The sequence below is a fragment of the Palaemon carinicauda genome, chromosome 6, assembly GCF_036898095.1.
Source record: "Palaemon carinicauda isolate YSFRI2023 chromosome 6, ASM3689809v2, whole genome shotgun sequence".
In the NCBI taxonomy this organism is placed as follows: Eukaryota; Metazoa; Arthropoda; class Malacostraca; order Decapoda; family Palaemonidae; genus Palaemon; species Palaemon carinicauda.
In genome coordinates, this window is record NC_090730.1 from 114,468,125 (window position 1) to 114,490,624 (window position 22,500).

The 22,500-nt window shown below is 37.2% G+C and overlaps 1 pseudogene; it reads left to right on the forward strand.

Moving 5' to 3' along the window:
- Nucleotides 1-11,440: 11,440 nt before the first annotated feature.
- The window catches only part of LOC137642620 (neuronal acetylcholine receptor subunit alpha-2-like), a 51,847-nt pseudogene continuing 40,787 nt past the window's right edge, over nucleotides 11,441-22,500 (forward strand).

Sequence of the window (22,500 nt, forward strand, 5' to 3'; positions counted from 1 at the left end):
CGAAGCGTGGGGTGCATGGTCTGGCGGCGTAAGGTTGCCATCGTAGTAAATTGAAAAAGGGGTACTAATCTTGCTTGCGAGGCAACCCTCTCTCAGCTAACTCCACCCACTTACCTCTCGTGACAATAAAAAAGGGTAAATCTAATTCGAGAATTTTCATTGACTTTCTAACCAAATGGAAACATGAAGAGGTCGTAATCCATCATGCTCATACCTCGTGTGTGTCATTCAGCATACCTAAATGAGATTACAAAGATTTAGAAACAAAACTGCATGAAATAAAAAGTTAATTCTTAAAAATAACGTAAATTTACAAATAATTAATTGAATTAAAATACAATCAAATGAATAACAAAAGTCTTATATAATTCATATACATTACTTAAACCTACATGAGTGGAACTCACCTTACGAGCTGGCTATACATCTCTTAGATACATGAATGAAATAAATGAATAAATTTTTTACTCTTATGCTATATCAACTTCGTAAGAATATATATATATATATATATATATATATATATATATATATATATATATATATATATATATATATAGTGTATTTGTATAGCGCCACTAACTCTACCAAGACTCGAACCTATGGCCCTGTATTTGCCTCAAACTGAACAAATGACTCAAACACCCAGACAACCAAGTTCAATTCTATTTAGCTCTAAGTGGAATATTTTTTCATTTAGGTATCTAGTATTTAGAATCAGAGTCAGCATGACTCTACTATGATGGTAAATTACGGAATTTTTGTCAGGTAACGCTTTATGGTAGCTTTGTCACGAACGCATGCAGTTTTCGTATATTCAAATATTGAGATACAAACAGTTTTTATTATTGCATTCATTCCACCTCAGCAATTAATGCCCAAATGGAAAATAATTATTTTTTTCAAATATAAGTGTTTCTACCAGCACACAAGACTCGGACTTGTACCTCTGAATAGAAATAAATCAAGCTATTAAGAAATATAAATTCAGTTCGAAATCCTGTCTGATTCAGGATTTTCACTTAGATTTAGAATTATGGTTTGTAACAAGTGACAAATTATGGTAGTTTCATTAATATACCAAACGTCATGGTTCTTCACCATATTGCCACGCCCACTGCTTCACCTATAACTGGTCAACTCACAAAAGGTTAATAGCTATGCAATTCTCACTCCCACCAAATGATTACTAGTACTTAATCATCTTTGATGGATGATGACAGCACAAATTGTCTGCCATGGAGGTTGTGAAGAATACAATTACCTAGAGTTCTCTTCCTTAAGGGTAGACTTGGGAACACTATTCTATCTTATTTCTCTTCCTCTTGTTTCTTTGAAGGATTTATAGTTTATATATGAAAGATTTATTCTAAACTTGTTACTGTTCTTAGAATATTTTATTTTAGTTGTTCATTGCTTATCTTGTAGTTTGTTCTTTTCCTTGTTTTCTTTCCTCACTATCCTATTTTACCCGGTTTGACCCTTTGAGCATATAGCATCCTGCTTCCCAACTATGTTGTAGCTTAGGTCATAATAATGATAATAATAATGATAATAATAATAATAATAATAATAATAATAATAATAATAATAATAATAATAAAATCATTTATAGTATTGTTATTATAAAGATCTAGTCATTATAATGATCCACCTTGCCTATTTTAACCAAGAGCATCTCTTTAAATGAATATTGCTATTTTACTGATATGAAGGTACATGATAACCGAATCCCATATAGAGCACATAGACTTGAACAGTCATTTACAACTTTGGGGAAATCATTCATGACAGACCTGCATTGTCAACTGATAATTTCATTTTGAGATTATAATTAGACACCAAGTTCTTATATTTTGAAGTAATAATAAAATCATAGCGCACATCAAATTCTTACATGTTGAACAAATATCAGGATCATAGTTCTACACATTAATTTTCGTGCTAATGGGCTTTTTCTCCTAGTCTACAGCACAAGTTAATATTGTAGCATACACAGTATGAATTTGATCAAACAAAAAGTCGTATTAATTTTACAATATATGATACTCTCAATTAATGACAGTTGAAAATCTAAAATAGTTTCTATAGCAAATGCTTATTTTACTTAAAGGTTAATCCAGCCCTGCTCCTAACACTTGAGTTCCAAAGGGAAATTAAGGCATCAGTTCCCAGATTCAACACCTGCACTCCACACCCTTCATATCTTAAGACGTTGACCTGTGACCCCATTGTTGAACAGTGCCTATTATAAGCCTCTAGTTTAAACAGTTGGGACTCTTGGACACCCAGGGAAATTAAGCACATACTCTGCCCATCACAAATTTGTAGAGATTACTTTGACGGGCTGAGAGAGGCTGTGACTAAGTCACTTTATTACAGAACATCCGTTTATATATACATAAACTTCAGGCATAAAGGACATAAAAACATAACAGGCAATTTCATGTTCAACCGACAACCAGCGCTGTTAACAGTTATCAGACATGTTACTTCTGGTCCCTATCAGTGCGAGGGGAGAACGAAGATACAAAGCATAATAGATACAAAAAAAAAGAAGTGTCGTTACTATGTACGATCGTGTAACACACGTTTGGTACATGGCTCCCCCCTAAAAATGACATACTATACATGTTAAATAGGGCGCCCTGATCTAGAGAGGCGAACTGTAGGCGGGTCATCTGGCAGGAGATAAGCAGGTTTTAGACGATCAATGGAGAACCAGTCTTCTTTGCCACAAATGTTTAGTAGGAATGCTTTCGGACTGTGTCGGACCACAAGGAAAGGGCCCGTGTAAGGGGGCGTTAGCGGTGGCTTGCTAGTGTCGGTGCGTAGGAAGACATGCGTTGCAGAGAGCAAGTGTGTCGGTATGTGAGGCTTCGCTGGGGGCTTGTAAGTCTGGCGGCATGGAGTAAATTTTCCCACGACGTGACGTATGCACTGGAGATCGTCGGAGGAGGTTGTAGAAGGAAAAAATTCGGCAGGGATGATCAACAGGTCGCCATACACCATTTTAGCTGCCGAGACGTCGAGGGCTTCTTTAGGAGTGGTCCTTAGTCCTAGGAGGACCCAGGGAAGCTGAGTAAACCAGCTGGAATCCTTGCAGCGGGACATGAAAGCTGCTTTGAGGGTGCGATGAAAGCGTTCAACCATTACATTGGCAGCGGGGTTGTAGGCAGTTGTCGGATGTAGGGTGATGCCCAGGAGATTCGCTAATGATGTCCACAATTGAGAGGTGAAAGTGGTACCCTGTCAGATGTAATATGCTCAGGGATACCAAATCTTGCAATCCATCCTGAGAGTAAGGCAGATGTACATGAGGCGGACGTTGCAGTTTCCATAGGAATGGCTTCAGGCCAACGAGTGGAGCGGTCGATGACGGTGAACAGGTAACGATGTCCTTGTGATGTGGGTAGGGGGCCTACAACGTCGACGTGAATGTGGGCAAAACGACGCTGAGGTTGAGGAAAGGTGCCCACTCCTAAATCCGTGTGTTGATGTACTTTGGAAGTTTGGCGAGAAGTACAGGCGCGGACCCAATCCTTAGCATCCTTAGAAAGGCCGTGCCAAATGATCTTCGTCTTCAGCAGCTGTGCAGTAGAACGACACAAGGGATGTGAAAGGCCGTGAATGAAATCAAACACCTGTCGGCGCATGGAAGCAGGAATCTAAGGTCGCGGTCTACCAGTACAGAGGAGGGTGGTGTTGGAGTCGTCAAGGGGGATGTCTTCCCAACGGAGGGATGTGCAGGATGTCCTACATGCTTGATACTCTGGATGCTGTCGTTGGGCTTCAGCCAAGGCATTGTAATCCAATCCCAGTTGAACGGTAGCCAACGTGTTTCTTGACAGGGCATCGGCAACGGGATTCATTCTCCAAGGGACGTGTTGAAGGGTGCAATTGTTGGCGTTGACGGGTGGACCAGGCATCAGACTGCCGAGTGAAGGCATGCACCAGAGACATGTGGTCTGTTATGTTTACTCAAGATCCCTTAAAACTACAAAAGAAGCATAAAAACGGTATAAATTTGCGTCTCTGCGTCTTCAGATACAGATTATGGTTATGGCCAGTAACTTATATATTTATTGACACAAGATGACAAACTAAGCAAAATTAATTATATGAATATATATTATACAAAATAAAAGTACTCAACAAATTCCCTTAGATTACAATCAATAATGTTAGCTAAGAGAGGTAATATTGATATTAAGTGAAAAAATGGCATATGGATGTTAACTTTCATTGCAATCAACTTGTGAAGCATGACATTTCTTACAAAATATGTTATTTCATTACATCATAAATAGGCATCAAAGACATAGAGTATGCATGTAAATTTTCTTATCTCATCCTCTGGCACCCACGAGATGCATAGAACCTTCATGAATTCATGACATCTGTCTCTTTCCTGTGCCATCTTTCTGAGCTCAACCCAAGTCTCAGATCCAACCTCCCTTCGCTTGTAATCAGCTACGTTTCCCTTGGTCTACCACGCCGTCTCCTGCCAGTGGTTACCATTCAGGTACATCCTGGACTAACTCATCTTCCCTTCTAGAAATATGTCCCATCCATCTCCACCTTGATAATCTAAGTATACATTTCACATTGGGCACCCCTGCTACCTCGTAAATTGTCACATTTATTATATGATGCTACCTGATTCTCAAAATCCTTCTCAATGCTTTTTTCTCAAAGGCAAGGAATTTTGCATGTTATTACAGCGCTGTGCCACGACTGGTGCCCATAAGTTGATATCGATGTTACTAGTGAAATGTATATTTTGATTTTGCTGTAAACTGATATTTGATTTGACCTGCAGACTGATTTTTGCATGTCTATTGCTTGTTTTGTCCCCCACCCCTATTCTCTCCTTGAATTCTGTAACTGTTGATCGATCGCTGGTAATGATAGTTCCTAAATATTTGGAAGAGTTCGAGTTGTATAATATTATTCCTTCAATAAAGCAGATAGTCTGATCCCCACTCAGAATCTTCCTGACCTCAGTCTTTCTCTGGGTGATCACCAATCCAATCTTTCTCCCCTTCAGTACTAACCTATTAATCATTTCCTGCATTTCAGCCATTGTAGAATGCCGTTATTCATTCATTCCTTGCATTACCTTGTTCATAACATAATCAATCTCCATAATAGACAGTAGAGGGGACAGTATTCTACCTTGTAGTGCTCCTGTCTTGACTTCAAATGGATCTGTAAGACTACCATCAACCATTACCCTACATTTCTACAACATATTCCACAAAGCATATCCAGTATGATGTTTACAATCTTTTCTGGTATCTCATAGTCGCTTATAATCATTTTTGACATACTACGTGAAACACTATCAAATGCTTTCTCAAAATCCACACGAAACAAGATGTGCCTTAGTTCGTTACACTGTTGAGCTATATGTTGTAGAATAAAAATTTGACGTCATATCCTCTACCCTGAGGAGAAAACAAATATTACCTCGCAAAGGAACGTCATTTAGCTAGTTTCTTGGGTTGATTATGACGATATTGTCTTATCCCAAGTTCTTCACAGTACTATTAAATTTCCCTTTCCCCACTTCCACTTGGGCATGATCAATCCCATTATTCTTAAAGTAAGATTGGTTATAATGCAAATACAAACAATTACATGAACACACAAAATGTAACTTGAGGTGCTAGCATAAACAAAATGATAAAAAGTTTTTGCACTGCAGTACATATTCTACTAGCCAGGATCACATTCTGGGTTCTGCTACAGGGCCACGCCACTACCCCGCTGGCTTCTGCTCATCATGAATATTGGCCATGTTTACCCTGGGGTTCGAACTCAGGTGACCTTTACACAAATCTAGGGTGACAGTATTCTCAAGGCGTCCTTGTGCCCGTGAACCTATCTTGTAATGTCTTACAATTTTTAGAGAGAATTATACATTTCCGAAAGCAGATTAACGAAATGACAGAAGCAATCAAAGTCATTCCCATGACACCCTACTGTAATCTCCTGTGAGAAGTATAATGATTAATATGAGACTTTAACAAATGGAGGTGAGAGATGGGAAGAATGTTAGTTTTAATGAGATTTAGATGGTTCAAGGTATACGTTATATCATGTGGGATAATTACTGCATCTAAAACTGGTTTAGTTTTATTTTCTATAGAAATGCTCTGATTTTTGCACCCTCTTTGACTTGGCAATCTAGAATGTTATCCCAATACGTTACTATTGCTTCCATGGGTAAAAATGAGATTCCCAAAGTGAATATCTTATTGTTAATGACAAATGTAAATGCCAATTGAGATTTATACAGATAGACAACTCCTCTCTTTATCTGAACAATAGTGTTCACACCCAATACGGTTGCAACCACACACGTTATGTAAACAAGACTAACGTGACGCATAGTGAAGGCTAATGAATCTACTTCCTTTATTACGTACTGCGTATTATACGGCATCGCTCCCCTGTGCGACTCACCCATCTCTCTCTCTCTCTCTCTCTCTCTCTCTCTCTCTCTCTCTCTCTCTCTCTCTCTCTCTCTCTCTCTCCTGCATTCTTTTTTTTGCTGGATTTTCTGTTAAAGAAGAAAGAAACTGATTGCCAAACGTGCCATGATGGCATCGACATTCTTTGATGTTTATAAACGCATCATCTATTAGAGCGGAAGTGGGTTTTTTCTGGGGTGTTTAACGTTTCATGAGCTGCAAGATCACTTATGTTTTGTACGGAAAAAAAAAGTGACAAAATATTATGATTATCTGCCTTTTGCTTTAGCTCACATTCTGGCACGTTTTTTCCAATTCTAGCATGGACATCGTTAATATTTTCTTTCGCAAATATTCGAAAGGTTATGCGATCACGATTTATATTTAACAAGCGAAGAGGAATAATAAAAGTTGACTGAAATTTATGTTGCGACTCTGCAACCTCTTAGTGTACACGTGGTCTCCAATCTTAATTTCGTGGGGTTCGACTGTAAATGTTCGGTTGTAAGCTCGTATATATTTCTTTTGTGCTTGTTTAAGAAACTTATTGGTTATATCAAAGGCTCATTTCTTCGAGTTCGCGATATTTGTGCGAAAAACATCTCTGTTAGAGACAGGTGACGGTTCACGTTTCGTGAGAATGTCATACGGTAAATTTGGATCTTGACCGAGAACTAAATACTATGGAGGAGTATCACCTATGCTTTCATTGTATGCGGTATTTAAAGCAAACTAGTCGGTGAACATGCTTGGCCCGTTAACTTGATTATTATCAACTACTGAGAATTTTAGCATACTAACGTGAAACGTTTTTTTTTTTTTTTTTTTTTTTTTTTTTTTTGTATTTTTTAATCTACTAGGCCACAGGAGCTAGGACTGTAGTCCAGAGCGGACGAATGTTTAATGCCATGAAGATTAGTTATATGCGTGAATACTTCATTGATAAATTCAATTCTGAAATCGGAGGTTATTTCTCGGGGAGAACCGAATCCTTCGACAAAATCTGTAAATGTTTTTGTGAATTCTTAAACTGATTTATCTAATAACGGTCACACGGACGTATATCGAACGCGAACATCAACTAACACAAGGATATATTTATGCCCTTCAAATGACGTCTGTAAGGGTCCAAATAAATCAACTTGTGGGCACTCCAAAGTCAAAATTGTTCTGTAGTCTTGGGTAGTGCCATAGCCTCTGTACCATGCTCTTTCACTATCTCGGGTAGAGTTCTCTTGCTTGAGGGTACACTCGGGCTCTTCAAGAGAAGTAATGAATGATTAGAATAGAATATTCTAAGAAGAGTAACAACATTGAAATAGATCTTTCATATATAAACAATAAAAACTTGAAAAAAACACGAGGTAGAGAAATAAGATAGAATAGTGTGCCCGGGTTTACCCCCAAGCAAGAGAATTCATCCCAAGACAGTGGGAAACCATGGTACAGAGGCTATGGCACTACACAAAACTACGGAACAATGATTTGATTTTGGATTGTCCTTCTCCTAGCAAAGCTTCTTGCTATAGCTGAAGAGTCTCTTATATCCTTAAAAAGAGGAAAGTAGCCACTGAACAATTGCATGCAGTAATTACCCTTGAGTGAGGAAGAATTGTTTGGTATTCTCAGTGTTATAAAGTGTATGAGGTCAAAGGAGAATGTAGAAAGAATAAGGCTGACTATTCTTGTATGTGTAGGCAAAGGATAATGAGCCGTAATCCGAGAGAAGGATCCAAAGTCTGGCCAGTCAAAGGACCCAATAACTCCCTATCGACATTATTAAACAGTCTAGATTTAGGTAGAAGTAAAGTGCATCCATGTAGGATATCATCAACCCCTCCATGGAAATTACCGGATATATTTTTTTTAATAAATTATTGGTATAAAAAAGAACATGACTGACTTAGAAGCCAGGTTGCTTTTTATGGAACATGTTGAAGAACACAGATAATCAACTTTTATATATACTGATGGCTCCAAATCTGATGCTGGCGTTGGATTTTGGGTATATAGTAGTGCTTTTAATTGTAGATTCTAGGTGTACTTCCCCTACCATCCTCTATATTTACTGCCGAACTATATGGCATACTAGCCACTATTGAGAAAATAGCCTTAAAAGAGGAGGGTAATTTTACCATTTTTAGCGATTCAGGAAGTGTCCTACAAGCTTTAGAAGTTTTTAATTCCAATGATACTTTAGTTTTAAAGATTTTAGAGGGGCTTTTGATTATTGGCATGAAAGGTATAATAGTTCGATTTTGCAGGGTTCCGGCACACGTAGGTGTGTCTGGAAATGAGAAGGCGGATTCGCTGGCAAAGAGTGCTGCAGCCGAGTTGCTACCAAGAAGGTATTCCATTCCCAGTAATGTTTTTTACCTACAATTAAGAAATTTATTTATGATAATTGGCAACAGTATTAGGATAGTTTACTTTAAAATAAGATGAGAGAAATAAGTAATGTTATATCCCCTTGGAGGTATAACGGATGCCCCGAAAGTGGGAGTCTCCTCTTTGTCGTTTCTGCATTGGTCACACTCGGATGACACATGAGGTTTTGCTGGCAGGCCAACATCAATCATATTGCGACGACTGTGTGGTACCATTGACAGTGAGGCATTTGTTAACCGAATAGCCCACATATAGTAGTGAGAGAAATAGATATCTGTTTGAGGCTCGAGGTGAGGATAGCAGGTTCATCCTTACCAAGATTCTTGGACATGATGTGTCCTAAAATCAATCAATCAATCAATCAATTCTCTATCGATAGTATCTCAACGGATGGCTGGTGCCCTGACCAACCTACCACCTATTAAATCCGACAATGTTAAACTCGTGTAATAACTCCAGACATCTTGCTTTTTGACTAGAGAGATCAGCTTTCTTAAAAATGCTAGATCAGGGTTGGTGATCGGATTTAACCCAAATTCGATGTTCTTACAGAAGATATCGTTTACGCTCTAAAATCCACTTAAATGCAAGAGCTTCTTTACCAAACACAGAATAATATTCCCATCTCCTTTCAACACTCGTGAAGCGAATAACACTCTGGGAAAGGTAACATGACCCAGCAAAGGATGGGCAGAAAGTAAAGCCAGGCGGTGCCCATATCCCACCCCAACGGTGTTCATGTGATTTTATTAACGCCACTTTGCTTCACCTTAGCTCACTTCCCCTACATTGCTGAGACCTTTACTCTTTCAGTTTCTCAGTACTATTCATACCAGCATCATCCATGGTTATCTTGCGAACGTCTTTGTATGAATTCCTTATTAAATCATGATCGGTATTGTTCATAGAAAAGTTAATAAAAGCGCTCCAGAACGGCATCTACAGTACACAATGACCTTCAAGATTATCAAGAAAGATAGTAAGAAGAAGGAATTGATTACCATTAATTCAATAAAAAATAAATGAAATTACTAACCTTATTATTATTATTATTATTATTATTATTATTATTATTATTATTATTATTATTATTATCATCATCATCATCTTGCATATGCTTTTCTGTAAGAGGAAATAGATGCAGGTAATTCAAAGTGCCATTATGTATCTTTTCCTAGTGGACAAAGTGCGTTGACCATACACGATATAATGTTATTACTGTAAACTGACTAAAGCAGCTAGAACATTAGAAACCGATGTTCGTCTAGACCAAATCAATGAAGAGAACAAACATCATAAGACTGAAAATAAGAAAATAACAAATGGAAGTTAGCTAACCAGATCAGCCGAGATCAAAATGAAACCCTATAAGTGAAATGCGATTAGTCTAACAAATTAAATACGCACACCCTAGATTAGCTGAAGACAAGGATAGGAAACAACTAATAACAGGATGTTTGTGAAGGTCAAGAGAGATAAACATTGCCGTGGCAAGGCAGGAGAATTAGAGTCTATAAATCGCTTCCCTTTTAAACCATACAGAGAGAGAGAGAGAGAGAGAGAGAGAGAGAGAGAGAGAGAGAGAGAGTACTTATCTGTTATCGTTCGTTTAGTTGACAAACGGAAGATGTTCGATCTAGAATTAATTTGGCAAGAGTCGTTGGCAATTTCTTATCTTTTGCCGTTGCAAAAGGGTTGTGGTGGCCAATGTAGTAACGTCCCTGACTAGTGAATGCCAGACTGGGGTTAGAGTCCCGCTCAAACTCGTTAGTTTCTTTGGTCGCTGCAACTTCACTATCCTTGTGAGTTAAGGATGTGCGGGGGGGGGGGGCGTTTAGGGGAGCCTATAGGTCTATCTGCTGAGTCATCAGCAGCCATTGCCTGGCCCTCCTTAGTCCTAGCTTGGGTGGAGAGGGAGCTTAGGCGCCAATCTTATGTATATATGGTCAATCTGTAGCTAGGGAATGGTCCTGCTTGATAAGGCAATGTTACTATCCCTTGCATCTGCCATTCATGAGTGGCCTTTAAACCTTTAAACCTTTGTTAAAATCGACTAACTGACCGATTTTAAGGCCACGACCGTGCAGTTTACAAGTCAATGTAGATCAATAAGGCCCTTTACACGCTGCGGAAAATATCCGTGCGGCAGAATATCCTGACGGTAGTGATTTGCAAAACGAAGGCACTGCTAAGTTAGGGGCAGGGATCAGAATGTATAGAAAAGAATATAATTCATAAGTTTCATTAGACTGTTTTTACAAAATAAACTTGAAATAGGCTACTTTGAATCGTAGCAGTTAAGCCTGAGTAGTTACTCAATTTCCTTTGCACTTGGTTGCACAATATACCCAAGAGACCATGATTAGTATTTTCCAACTTATGCTTGATGAACTTTGACATGAGCGGGAAAAAATTCGAAAAATATCTGAACTAAACTGTTGGAAAAACAAGAAGTAGAGGAAGTGAGGCTTTGAAGTCTCAAATTCTGACGCCAATTGGGCGTTTATTAAGTGGCCCTTAATCCTAATTCCTTGCCCAAAAGGATGGAGGGCAACTTCGTTCTCCTCCTATAAAGGACGGGGGATGGAGGGGGCCACCGAGATAATCACTGTACCAGTTGGAGTTGGTTGGAGTTGAAGTTGGGCTGTATTCTTCAGTGGCAGACGGGAGCTTTCAGCAACCACACGCTTTGGTCTGCTCTCAGTAAAGGTAATTTAGGATATAACTTTGCAGGTCAATTTAGTCTAAATTTTCATCCAGCCGTATAATTCCAGATATTATATATATATATATATATATATATATATATATATATATATATATATATATATATATAAACATATATATATATATATATATATGTATATATATATATGTGTGTGTGTGTGTGTATGGTGAGATAATATTATCACTAACACCCGGGGTTTTCGAAAACGTTATGTATAGAAAAAATAAAAGAAATATCTAATTCAGGCCTACATATGAGACCTGTAGTGATGATTATTAAGATACATATTACTTGGTAATGAAAAAATAAGGAAAGGTCTAAAAGTCAGTGTTTGAATATTTTAAGTCTATAAAGATTTACATTTGCCGGGTTTTACATATGTGTAATTTGGAGATTATGGTGTATGAAAATAACATTCATTTAAACTTTGAGTATAATTGATATGTAGACGATGGTTTTACTATTGTTGATAGTAAAAACTTAAGGTCTAAATTCGAAGAAAAGTCAATATTTGGATTTACTTATGAAATGGAAGAAAATAATTCTTTGCCTTTCTTAGATATTCCTGTTACAATGTCTGATAACGCAGTGATAATCTCTGTATATATCAGGTCCACTAACCTTGATGATTGTATAAATCTTAACTGCATTTTTCCTGATAGATACAAATTAGGAGTAATTAAAACATTACTGCATAGGGAATATCAAATTTATAGATATTGGGAACCCTTTCATAGTAAAATTCTCTCTCTCTCTCTCTCTCTCTCTCTCTCTCTCTCTCTCTCTCTCTCTCTCTATATATATATATATATATATATATATATATATATATATATATATATATATATATATATATATATATATATATATATATATATATATATATATAAGTCACTATCATAATTTTCTTATAAAATTAAACAAAGCACCTTAAATCACTTGGAACATTTTTGCCTTATCTGTTCAAAAATATAATATAAGGGGAATAGGATTTTGCCCCTTCTCAGAAAAACAGTAATGATAATAATAATGATTAATAACTATGATAGGAATAATTTTCGTTACTAAGATTCAGGTACTTAACTTTACTCATACATATATTTAAAAAGGGTGCTATATTTACCTTATATTAAGATGCATAGCTTCTGCATACAGAGCTTTGTGATTACTTATACAAAGCACTGGACATTCATAGAAATTAAAAATATATAACAGGCAGCCAAGCCTTTTGTAACCATTCTAACATAAAAAAAAACATGAGGTTCAGAAGTGTACAAATACATTTTGCCGAGACTCATTTATTTGAGCTACGAATTCTCTGGCTGTGTTAATGTCAACCAAGCTTGTCAGTTGATCTTGGTGTGTATAACACTGGAGTATGTGGTCGAGTCGCTTCTGTGTCATAGATTTCAAGTATGTCTTCAGTCTTCGTAAAAACGAAAAAGGAACGTTCTGCTAAGCATGAGCAGCAACTTTTCTACAATAGGATACATATTCCTCACTTCACCTGTCATCTCACAGAATAATTTCTAGCCCTCAGCAGTGGAGTTTGGCTGGTACTGTGACCTGAAAAATCCAAGTTGTAGTTTTAAACTCTCAAAGTCAGCAGGTTCTGAGTATCCTTTGACTGTGTCAGTGTCAAAAGTATTAGTGAGCAGCAAGTCACACAGTTTTTTGTACTTCAATAAATCTGTTGATGTGGAATACTCAAACAGATTATGCATAGCACTGTAGATAACCCAAAAGAAATCAGCTTTATACTATTCTCCTTCTGATCCAGAGACATACTCAGTTATAGTTGTAGAATCATACTTTTTCGGAACTTTTCAGCAAAGTTATTGATTCCAATTGCAGCTCATTGCATTTCTCTTCAGCATAAAAAAAAATGTCATGAAAAGCTCCATGAGTCCGAATGGACTTCATTTGTTTTCCGGTATTGTCAATTGCCTCAAACATACTGGGTACTATTACAGAAAATCCCTGTACTGATGCATTCAAACATTCAAGATCATCTAACATACTTATACAGGAACACTTATCAGCAAACCACGTACTGAGCGGTGAGCTGAAAACTGTGTTGATGACATTGGCATGCGAGGCAGTTTCTTTGCCAAACTCTTTGTCAGCCTTTTGGTGAGAACAAAGAATGTTCTCATAGGTTTTTCAGCACAGATTTAACAGCTGGTGATCTAGACTTAAGTGCACTAGGAGATGTATCATTCAAGTGCATGCACTTGAACTTTCCAGAGTCCTTGTACAGGTTTCCTAATTGTTGTACATTATCCAATGTATTTCTTGCTATCTGCGATGCTTTGATTCCCTTGGATATAACCAGGTGAGTGGTATGTGCACCACAGTGAACATACAATGCAGTGGCTGTAACCATTTGTCTTCTGTCTGACAGCCTGTGTAGTGACAACTTATGTTGTTGGCTCCATCATAAGTTTGGAAAGTAAGCTGGATAATGGCTAATTCACCCAGATAAATACTTAAAAAGAAAATTTGCTCAAAGAATTACAAGTGGTTAACTTTATCTCATACAAGCTTAGGTACATCACCACCAGCAATTTCTTGTTAACATATCTAATACAATGTAGTGCTGTTCAAACCATTGAATATCCTGAGTTCCATCTAGTATGCACGGGAATCACTGTTCACTTCCTTACATGTATTGGGGAGAATAGTTTTAACTATAATTTCAAGAATTTAATTTTATATCTTAGGACTCATGTAGCTGATTTTCCATTCAAACCACTTCTTGAAATGCATATCATCTGCATTATGTCCTCTTCATGCTACTCCTTATTTTACTAATAATTTAAATTGTGTGATCAATTTCAACTATGCTTGTCTTGAACGAGCTTGCTCTGCAGTTATAAATTCACTTGCCTTTTCCCAGGTTGGTTCTGTTTATGGTATGTGAAGTTGGTGAGGACAGTTTATAATGGTGTGATTTTTCATTGCTTTTAAATCTTTCAATGGCTTTCTTCCATCAATTTTCTTAGAAGATGACTCAATTTTAAACCTGTCACTTGAATACAAATTCATGCACACAACACATTCACCCATAGGCAGTCCTTGAACCCTTTTGTAGAAATTGCAGCCTCCTGTTGTTCTTAATTTGCACAGGAATTATGTGTCTCTGGCTGATATGGCTCATCAGGAATTGAAATCTCAGTGTCTCAATGCAGATGTATTAGAGCCTGTTGCATCTGGCTCATCAGACAACAAAGGCTCGGGTGGGCCTGGAGGCTGAGCTGGGCCTGAAGTCTGAGCTAGGTCTTGCCGTTCTGCTGGGCCTGGTGGTTGTGCTGAGCTGCTTAGTGGTTCTACTGCGGAATGGGACAACTGATGTGACCAAGTCGCCGCAGCCTAACTGGTCACTGCTATCTGGTCACGGTTTAACTGGCCGCCACAGTATTATCTATATCTATATTAATGACGACCTTTACACAAGAGAGAGGGAGAGATATATATTCATGATGGTTTGTTTATTTACCAGTAGTTTATCTAGTCTATAAGGGCTGGGCACTTTGCCACTTTTGCAAATACTTATTTACCAATTCCAATTTTTTTATGAATTGTCTATTCAAGTGTACATCGTAGAAAGTTCAGTTAACAAACTCCTTCTACAACGGCAACACAGATAAACTCACAGCAAGGAAAATAAAAATATCTGAGATATATATATATATATATATATATATATATATATATATATATATATATATATAGGCCAACGTTTTCGATAAACTTTGTGCTGATAATATCATGCAGTTTTGGCGATGCGAAAGAATGTTTTGTAAGGCTTGAATTCATCTGAAGAATGATAACATTGTAAAACACATCAATAAGCATTCCCAAACCTCTTTGCAAAAGTTATATCACGGCACGTTAGCTACAAAATGCATACATGGTAATATACTTAAGTAAATATATATAATGTGATACATAATTCATAAATATATATGTATACATGTTTGTATATTAGCTAAAAAGTCTAAAATTCTTTCTCAGGAATAATTGAGATAAATACACCGCAAACTGGCTGCCATCAGTTAGTCTATGGTTAGTTGGGCTGCGGCCAGTTAGCCACGGCCAATTAGGCTGTGGCCAGTGGCTGCAGCCAGTTAGCCACGGCCAGTTAGGCAGGCCAGTTAGGCTGCTGTGAGTTGGCTGAGACGAGTTGTCCTAGATTTGTTATGCTGGGGCTGGAGGTTGTGCTGGTCCTGGTGGTTGTGCTGAGCTGCCTAATAGTTCTGCTAGGCTGGGAGGCTTTGCTGGGCCTGGTGGTTGTGCTGGGCTGCCTGGTGGTTTTGCTGGACCTGGTGGCTGTGCTGGGCTGCCTAGTGGTTCTGCTGGGTCTGGAGGTTGTGTTGGGCCTGTTGCTTGTGCTGGGCTGCCTAGTGGTTCTACTAGACCTGGTGATGGTGCTGGGCTGCCTAGTGATAGTGCTTGGCCTCCAGGCTGTGCTGGGCTGCCCAGTGGATCTGTTTGGCTCTTGGTTGTGCTGGGTTGCCAGTGGTTCTGCTGGGCATGGAGGTTTTGCTGGGCTGCCTAGTGGTTCTGCTGGGCCTAGTGGCTATGCTGGGCTGCTTAATGATTCTGTTGGGCCTGGTGGCTGTACTGGGCTGACTAGTGGCTCAGCTGGACCTGGAGGTTGTGCTGGGCCTGGTAGTTGTGCTAGGCCTGGTAGTTGTGCTGGCCTGCCTAGTGGTTGCGCTGGACCTGGTGATTGCGCTGGGCTGCCTAGTGGTTGTGCTGGGCCTGCAGGCTGTGCTGGACCTAGTAGTTTTGCTGGGCTGTCTAGTGGTTCAGCTGGGCCTGGAGGTTATGCTGGGCCTGGTGGTTGTGCTGGGCCTAGTGGTTCTGCTGGGCCTGGAGGTTGTGCTGGGCCTGGAGGTTGTGCTGGGCCTGATAGTTGTGTTGTGCTTGGAGGTTGTTCTGGGCCTGGTGGTTGTGCTGGGCTGCCTAGTGGTTCTTCTGGGTGTGTACGTTGTGCTTGTCCTAGTAGCTGTGCTGGGCTGCCTAGTGGTTCTGCTGGGCCTGAAGGTTGTCCTGGGCCTAATGGTGGTGCTGGACCTGGCAGTTGTGCTTGGTTTGGAGGTTGTGCGTGGTCTGGCATTTGTACAGGGTCTATATTACCATTTCTTGGTCTCACCACTCTCTTAGGACCAAAAAACTTGAGAATATATATATTTTGCAAAATCATCAAAATATAATAATTTCAAATAAAGCTAAGAAGTAACACTGACCGATCAGCCTACTGGCTAGTACAGTGTTAGGGCATTCGCATAACAGAAGAATTATCTCAGCCCAGACCGGGAGTTTAGGTTGTTTACCTGGGATAGCACTGATGTGTTTGGGCATCATAGTAAGGAGTTGGGCTTCCCTGACAAATGTTCGGGTGCACATCTATTCTGATGATACTGGAACTGAAACTAGACATCTTTCCTGCTATTTATATGGATTTTAGAGACAGTGAAAGCTTGTTAACTTAGTATCAAACACTCGTATCAGTACAAGATTTCCTAGAGTGTATTACACACAGTGTCCATTTTTATCAAATTATCATGAAGCACTAATTGTAAAGAATAAAGATACTTGTCCCTTCAACAGTTTATTTCACCTTTATGCCCCATAAAACATATCTGTTTGTCAAATATTAATATTCATATATATGATAATTATGTTATATTTGTTCAATGAGAAATTATACATCATTACTTATATGGGCATAAGGTATGTGCACAGATGATGGATATTCATAAGAAAAGAAATAACGTGAAAACCTTTATTTCACATATCATATACTTCTTGACCAAACCCTGTTCCCCCAACCCCCAATAAAAACCTCTAATGTCCCCTAGGGAGCACACATCCCTATTGAGAACCACTGACCTAGTGTATCAACTCTTACTTGATGCGGTGACTTATGAAACAATGAAACATTTGGTATTTGAAAAAAAAAATTAATTATATACATATATGCTCTTTTAAGCTTACAGTACATACATTTTTTACACGAGGGGAAATAAAAATTTAGGACACTGTCTCCAAGTTGTAACGATTAAATTCTCTTTACTCTGTCTTAGTATGAACGTGATATTTAACCATAATATTTCTTATCTTACGGGGGCGGTGACAAAGTATACTGTGACACCCCCTAATCCAAAGTTTTGGGGGCATGTCCCCCATCCCCATGCCCGTGAGTTACGACTCTGTATGCAAGTAATTGACACGACAGCGCAAAGTAATTTCATGAAAAAATGCTTATGAAAGGGATCTTTCCAACTGGAAAGAAAATATACTGAAGAGTGCATCAAACGAGATCAGACCTGCAAATAATGACCATACCAATAACCTGAGGATTTACTACAAGAATAAGAAGTTAAAAGGTGTATCTATTTGAAATGAAACTCTCTCCAGGGAGGTTTCTGATTGGTGATAACTGTCATAAGATGCATTTCCCTGGGAGATATGAGCCCCATAACTCAGCACACCGTCAGAGAAACATTATTGGATGTTGTAGTTTGAATGATCCATACACAAAGATTCTATTGTCCAGATGATTCATTTTAAGTATTAGATTTGTCAGTACCAGTACCACCGCAGCTCAGGCGCTATGTCGTCTTCAAAATAGTACACGCCCATTGAGGTGCTGGACAGATAATTGAATTATATACAATATAAAAAAGAGCAGGAAATGGAGCAGTGGTGTAGGTCTATATGTGACTACTTTACTCTAAATTTTTCATACTTGCTTTAATCCAGAATGAGGATATGTACACTTCAATATGTTCAAAATAAGCTCACCTTGCCATACCAGCATCACCTTTATTTAACTTATGTCCATCAATGATATAACTCTGAGGGAGAGACACCAATATACTTGAACATTTCCAAAAAGCTCCTTACTATCAACAAACAAGTAAATCAATGAAAGGGTAAAAGGGCACGATTTGAACTTATGGTAGGTAGTATGTTGGCCAGGGCACCACCCACCCATTGAGATACTACCATTAGAGCCGTGACAACACTGAGAGGACCAAATAATTAATTTTCGTTCAAGGGGTTAACTACTGCACTGTAATTGTTCAGTGGCTACTTTCCTCTTGGTAAGGGTAGAAGAGTCTCTTTAGTTATGGTAAGCAGGTCTTCTAAGAGATGGACACTCCAATATCAAACCAGTGTTCTCTATTCTTGGGTAGTGTCTTAATCTGTACCATGGTCTTTCACTGTCTTGGGTTAGAGTTCTCTTGCTTGAGGGTACACAAAAACACAATATTATATCTTATTTCTCTTTTTAACTTTTTATGAAGTTTTTATTGTTTATTTATGAAATATCTATTTTAGTGTTATTACTATTCTTAATATATTTCAATTTGAATGTTCATTATTTCCCCTGTAGTTTATCTATTTCCTTGTTTCCTTTCCTCAATGGGCTATTTTTTTCTGTTGGGGCCCTTGGGCTTTCAGCATCTTGCTTTTCCAACTAGGGTTGTAGCTTAGCATGTAATAATAATAATAATAATGATAATAATAATAATAATAATAATAATAATAATAATAATAATAATAATAATAATAATAATAATAATAATAATAATAATACTATTATTCCAAACAATTTACAGCAATACTTGAACGGTCATCTGAACATTGATCTTGAAAATCAAAGTTGGGATAAAAGAGAGTTACTCAACAAAAAGATACAAAACAAATGACTCGATTAGAGTGAAAAATTAGTTAGTAAATTACATCCAGAAATTTCATACCAAAGGTCTTTTTGATTGCCTTAAACTTATCCTGAATAAAGTCAAAGGCCAGACACGTTGTTAGCGACCTCTTGAACGAAACCCAACACAAGTTAAGATACAAAACAAACGTACTCATGAATTTACAATAAGACAGACGCCTGAATGTCTAAAGACAGACAATGATCTAAAATAAAAGGTAACGGGGGAGAGTGGTGTCTTTTAACCTTCAACTCACGTGGTAGTCTCTGTAATTCCCGCATTTCCCAAAATGGCTGCTTCTGAGGTGCAACGAAATTTTCATGGGCTTGTCCTCAAAATCCATTAATCTACAGCCATAATAGGATACGATAATGGGAAACTTCGAGCTGCACCGACCTCTCTTCTGTATATACACGCCACTTGGTGAATGCAATATCTTCCCCCTGGGTGGCGTGAATTATTAACGAGAGGAAGCGAGGAGTGAGTACAGGAGTACGGCCTTAACGCCTGTCCACTTAGGCCTCTCCATTTAGGCCTCTTGTAAGTGAAGGGTCACAGACAAGTTGAAAGTACAACCTCTTTGGTCACGGGTGCATCGGCCAGGGTGAATTGTCTGACATAACCCTGAACAGCATAAAAACGACATGCGTAGTTCACAGGCCCACCCGTCTTGAGGTGCCATAGTGAGCTTACAGCATGGGTTTAATTTGTTTGCGGAAAGTGAGTTTTATACAAGGCATATGTTTAGAATAAAAGAATTAATCCTGCGGCTCCAGGGGAATATACATAAGAGTATAGCTAATTGTTAAACATTTGCAATAATCTAATAAGTGAAAGTAAAAAAGTGCTCAGCGGACAATGAGTTTCCTAAGGTAATCAATCCTGAATTGGGGATGGAGAGATAAAAAATGGAACATATATAAAATATTAGTGCTTAAATTATAACCAAAACCTGAGAAAGGAATTTATCTCAAAATGCGCCCCTTAAGAGCCAGTGTAAAGAACCATTTACCCAAGGTCTTTGGATTTACTGTAAATAACCTATAACTACCGAAGTCTACCAGTGATCTCTGTAGAGAGAATAGAAAATGGAAAGGGTAACTCAAATAAATTGCACGAGGCGTAAACTCCAATATATATGTATTTATGCACATATATATGTATATATGTATATATATATATATATATATATATATATATATATATATATATATATGTGTGTGTGTGTGTATACATATATATACGTATATATATATACATATATATATATATATATATATATATATATATATATATATATATATATATATATATATACATATATATATATGTATACATATATACATATATACACCTATATATACGTATATATATGCATATATATATGTGTGTGTGAGTGTGTGTGTTTGTTGAGTGCATGTGAGTGTGTGTGTATCGGTGATTATACGTGTCTGCATATGTATTACAATTAAATAAATTTCATATATATATATATATATATATATATATATATATGTATATATATATGTGTGTGTGTGTGTGTATACATATATACATATATACATATATACATATATATATATATATATATATATATATATATATATATATATATATATATTATATATATATATATATGTATACATGTATATAGATATAAATATATATACACATACATATATACATATATATGTATATATATACACATATATTCATATATATATATATATATATATATATATATATATATACATATATATATATATATATGTATACATATATATATATATATATATATATATATATATATATATATATGTATACATATATACATATATATATATCATTATTATTATTATTATCATTATTATTATTATTATTACTAGCCAAGCTACAACCCAAGTTGGAAAAGCAAGATGCTATAAGCCCAAGGGCTCCAATGGGAAAAAATAGCCCAGTGAGGAAAGGAAATAAGGAAATAAATAAATGATGAGAACAAACTAACAATAAATCATTCTAAAAAATCGTAACGTCAGAATAGATATGTCATATATAAACTATCAACAACGTCAAAAACAGATATATCATATATAAACTATAAAAAGACTCCTGTCAGCCTGGTCAACATAGAAATATTTGCTCCAACTTTGAATTTTTGAAGTTTTACTGATTTAACTATTCTTTTAGGAAGATCATTCCACAACTTGGTAACAGCTGGAATAAAACTTCTAGAATACTGTGTAGTATTGAGCCTCATGATGGAGAAGGCCTGGCTATTAGAATTAACTGCATTCCTAGTATTACGAACAGGATAGAATTGTCCTGGGAGATCTGAATGTAAAGGATGGTCAGAGTTATGAAAAATCTTATGCAACATGCATACTGAACTAATTGAACGACGGTACCAAAGATTAATATCTAGATCAGGAATAAGAAATTTAATAGACCGTAAGTTTCTGTCCAACAAATTAAGATGAGAATCAGCAGCTGAAGACCAGATAGGAGAACAATACTCAAAACAAGGTAGAATGAACGAATTAAAACACTTCTTCGGAATAAATTGATCACTGAAAATCTTAAAAGACTTTCCAAATAAGCCGATTTTTTGTACAATTAAAGAAGACACAGACCTAATGTGTTTCTCAAAAGTAAATTTGCTGTCGAGAATCACACCTAGAATTTTAAAAGTCATACAAATTTAAAGAAACATTATCAATACTGAGATCCGGATGTTGAGGAGCCACTGTCCTTGACCTACTTACAATCATACTTTGAGTTTTGTTAGAACTCAACTTCATACCCCACAACTTGCACCATGAACTAATTTTAGCTAAATCTCTATTAAGGGATTCACCAACCCCAGATATACATTCAGGGGATGGGATTGATGCAAAGAGAGTAGCATCATCTTTATATGCAACAATCTTGTTTTCTAGGCCAAACCACATGTCATGTGTAAATAGTATGAAAAGTAATGGGCCAAGAACACTACCCTGTGGGACACCGGATATCACATTCCTATACTCACTATGGTGCCCATCAACAACAACTCTTTGAGATCTATTACTTAAAAAATCCATAATAATGCTAAGAAACGACCCACCCACTCCCAACTGTTAGAGTTTGAAAAAAAGGGGCTCATGGTTAACACGGTCAAAGGCAGCAC